The sequence below is a fragment of the Drosophila obscura genome, unplaced genomic scaffold (genome assembly GCF_018151105.1).
Source record: "Drosophila obscura isolate BZ-5 IFL unplaced genomic scaffold, ASM1815110v1 contig_209, whole genome shotgun sequence".
Taxonomy (NCBI): Eukaryota; Metazoa; Arthropoda; class Insecta; order Diptera; family Drosophilidae; genus Drosophila; species Drosophila obscura.
The window spans coordinates 173,985-178,308 of NW_024542800.1; positions in this window are offsets into that span (position 1 = coordinate 173,985).

Genomic DNA, 4,324 nt, shown 5'->3' on the forward strand with positions numbered 1-4,324 from the left:
AACAGCGATGTGTGGCTGGAATGCCCACAAAGCGGTTGCCCCGCCAGCGCCATCCTTACTCTGAACAATCCGAATAAACCAAGTAAAATAAGGCTAGTCTGGGATGCAGCAGCCAAGGCCCATGGAAAATCACTTAATGATTTTATTTTTAGCGGACCTGACTATCTTATTCCATTAACCGATGTTCTAATGGCATTCAGAGTCGGCAGAATAGCTGTGTGTGCAGACACTGCCGAAATGTTTCATCAGATTAACATTCATGATAGCGCATGCATGCTCAACGATTTTTATGGCTCCACAAGGATAATCAGACTCCAAAAATATTCGTCATGCGCTGAATGACATTTGGAATTAGCTGCGCCCCTTGCATTGCTCACCATGTTCGCGACAAAATCGCTCAGGAATTCAAAAATCTAAATTCACGAGCATTCGAGTCCATTAAAAAAGCGCACTACGTAGTCGATCTCATTGACAGCTACGAAGACAACGATGAAGCAATTGCAGTTGCATCCGCAGTCCGAGATATCCATACCAAAGGAGGATTTACCATAAGAAACTGGAGCTCCAACTCGACCCATGTAATTCAAAACTTTTGAGAACGACAATTGGATAACCAACACCCAAAAGAATTAGGGGGCCCGAAAAGGTGCTTGGGTATGTAGTGGGAACCCGTCAGAGACGTTTTTATGTATATTTTCAGATTTTCAAGAGACGTTTTGAATGGTGGTGGTCCGTATTCGACCCAATGGGCCTGCTATCATGCTACACTATTGGTCTGAAGATACTACTCCAAAAACTCTGGCGAGCTGGTATGACATGGGACGAAGAGCTTCCAAATACACTCCTTATTTTTTGGACACAATGGAAAAGCGTACTTCTTCAAGCTGGAGAACTGGAATTTCCTCGCTACTACTCATACCTGCTGCCAAATGAAGACCAGATCGACTTTCATTCATTTGAAGACGCAAGTGAAGACGCCTTTGCCGCAGTCACCTACCTTCGCGTAAAGAGAGGAGAGGACATCGACACGGTATTAGTTGCAGCCAAATGTAAAGTCGCACCATTGAAACCCGTCTCAATACCACGCATGGAGCTTTTGGCAGCCGTAATTTGAGTGGGACTAGCAAAAGGAATAATGTGTATTTGTATTTATTTAATAAGGTTCAACTATGAGCAGTTAAACTAACAAATTATAACGTAATATGAAAAGGACAAGAACATGCATTATCAGACTATGGATATTATCCTGACCCAATAGGACTAATTTATTGGCAAAATAGCCGCTATGGTCCGGCTCACAGCAAGTTGTGGTCAGGAAATAACCCATAGCCGATTAAGTTAAGATAATTAATTTAAGTTATTTGTTAACAAAGATTTTACCTTAATAGAACTAGTGTCGAAGGAAAACAGATGGAAGAAGGTATTGTAGTTACTGCAAAGGCTACGAAAAGATTCATGGTCAGAGTAATTAGAAAGACAGAGTTGAAGATGAAGCGGAAAGTAATGCCTAGTCGGGCGGAAAGGGACAGAAATGCTAATAAGGCTACTGAGGGCAGTGGAATCAACCTCACCAGCAAGAAGTTTGTGAAGAAAAAGCACTCCATGGCAAATCCTACGGCTTTCAAGAGAGCGGATATCGAGGAGCTGGAGCCTACTCTCATAAGAAGGAAGATGTCTAGAGGGGTCCCAATTAAGGCCACAAAGTGCAAAAAGGATAAACTGTTTTTTAACGGACTCAATCATATCCTGAAATTTTTGATAATGCGGAGACCAAACGCAGGAACCGTATTCAAGTAAAAGGGACAAGGGATACATAGAAAAGTTTAGTGGTATAGGGGTCGGTGAACTCCTTAAACCATCTATTGATAAAGCCCAGGACGCCTCTGGCTTTATTCGAAATAGCGGATATGTGTGAGTTATAACACAGATTAGGTACAAAGAAAATTCCCAAGTCAGTAATTTTGTAAAGTCAAAGAGGTAAGGCTTGCTGCGATGGAATGTCATGACGTTACATTTGGAAATGTTAAGGGAAAGAATGTTTATTAAGCACCAGTTGTTGAGGGCGTCAAGATCAGATTGGAGACATAACGGTGACATGGGGTCGCTATAGGAGAAACATAACTTCACATCGTCCGCATACATAAGTACTCGGGAATGAGTTAAGACTTGGGGAAGATCATTGATGAACAAATTAAACAACAGAGGGCCAAGATGGCTACCTTGAGGTACCCCCGACGTTACAGAGATAGGCTTAGAAAGAGATTTATTAAAACAGACACGCTGAGATCGATTGCAAAGGTATGCATTAAACCAGAAAAGAAGTTTAGGCGGAAACCCTAGGAGAGATAATTTATAAATAAGCAGATTATGATTCACTGAATAAAAGGCTTTACTAAAGTCAGTATAGACTACGTCAGTTTGCGACTCCTTAGCGAAACCCTCATGCACGAAAGTAGAGAATTCCAGGAGGTTAGACGAAATAGACCGACGTTTTACAAATCCATGCTGCGATTCAGAGAATAATGAACAGCAAAAGTGTTGGAGCTGGGAAGTAATTATTTTTCGAAGAGTTTGGGAATGGCGGATAAATTGGAGATCCCACGGTAATTTGAAACATCCGATTTAGAGCCCTTTTTATGAATGGGAATAATATATGACTCTTTCCAGAGAGCGGGATAATCGCCGTGCTCGAGAGATAGGTTAAACAGTTTAAGGAGGGGCACGCAGAAATAAGAGGTCATTATAGTCGATGAATGGGGGATAGATACAGTTAGAACTAATCATGTGGAAAGGATAAGATTGATTGGGATGAAGTATGTCAGAAGAAGTCAGAATAGAGGGATGGTTATTAGAGGGAGCTGAGTAGCAGAGTTGAAAAAATGAAGCGAAAAGATTAGCAACATCACAATCATTATCAGCCTGGCTGCCGTTAAAAGAAAAATATGACGGAAATTGGGAAGAGTTACGTTTCGAGTTGACAAACCTAAAAAATAGCTTGGGATCACGCTTAAAGCTAAGTCTGCATTTGGATAGGTAGTCATTATAACATGAAGCTCCAGCGCCAGGGTCGTCATTAACTTCCCGCCTGACATCGCAGTCAGACACAGGAACTGAAGAGGCGGCTGTTGAGGAGGCGGCTGTTGAGGAGGCGGAAGTGGAAGCCACAGTCGGTGCCCCATTACATCCAAGTTCGACAGCACCAAAGTCTATTAAAGACGGTAAAAGAATTGGGAGTGGAGGAGATCCAGGAACTGCAAGGAAAACACCATTATTACCAGTGGGCAACCTGTTGTTAGCTTTCTTTCTCCTAGGCGACTCAGTCAAAATTTTAAGATTTTTGAAATGAGACTCCATAGAATAAAAACTTCCTGTAACAGTCGGAATCAAGAGTTGACGGCCGCGAATTCATTATGAGTTTGTCTCATAAAAACTCGCATGTCGCTTTCAATCTGCCTGCAGTCCCAGCAGTTAAGGCCACAGCGAGACTTAATTAAGTCGACCACGCGTCCACCAATTTGGCCGAGGTCAGCGCATACCGTATGAGCCATGTTGTCACACAGCCAGCAGTAGCTGAAAATTTGCTTTACGGCTACCGAGCGGCACTTTTTGGCACAGCAAGTTCTCATTATAGACCGTAAGAAAAAGAAAAATAGATGGGGAAAAGGTAGCAATCAAGTCGGTGTTTATGGTAAAGCTGTCTCACACGCTTGAAAACTCAGATAAACGCACAAACAATAACAAAGATTGCAAAAACAACAACAAGCGTTCGATGGTGGCCGCTCGAAGCGGAGTTAGCAATCAAAGCTTAAGCACAGAGAAACGAGATAAACACAGAGAGACGTGATAAGCACAGAGCTTTAGGCAGGCACGGAGAGGCGACGAACAGAGAGCGTCAGTGCAAGTATGTATGAAGAAACGGTAAGAACGGAGATAGAACGGAGTAGAGAGCGGCTCAGAGAGAGTGCATCGAGCAAACGTCAACAACAACAAAGCTGTGAATACGAATGCACGGAAGAAAAGAAAAAGAGCGATTGACTTTAAATATGAAATTAAAACACAAAAATACGCTAACTAAACGAGCACAGGTAGTGGACAGATTGCACGGTCAGTTTACAACACAGGGTACACTAATAAAACACAATCATATTCAATTAAGCGTCGAAAATAAAACTTAGTTGGAGGAGCGAAGTAGAACACGACCATCTGCCACGATAGATATCGATATTATATGTGTATATTATATGTGTGTTTGTTTGTGTGTGAGATTTGTTATGCATACGGTACATAAACCGTTTACAAATTTGTCGTCGCAACTAGAACTTGA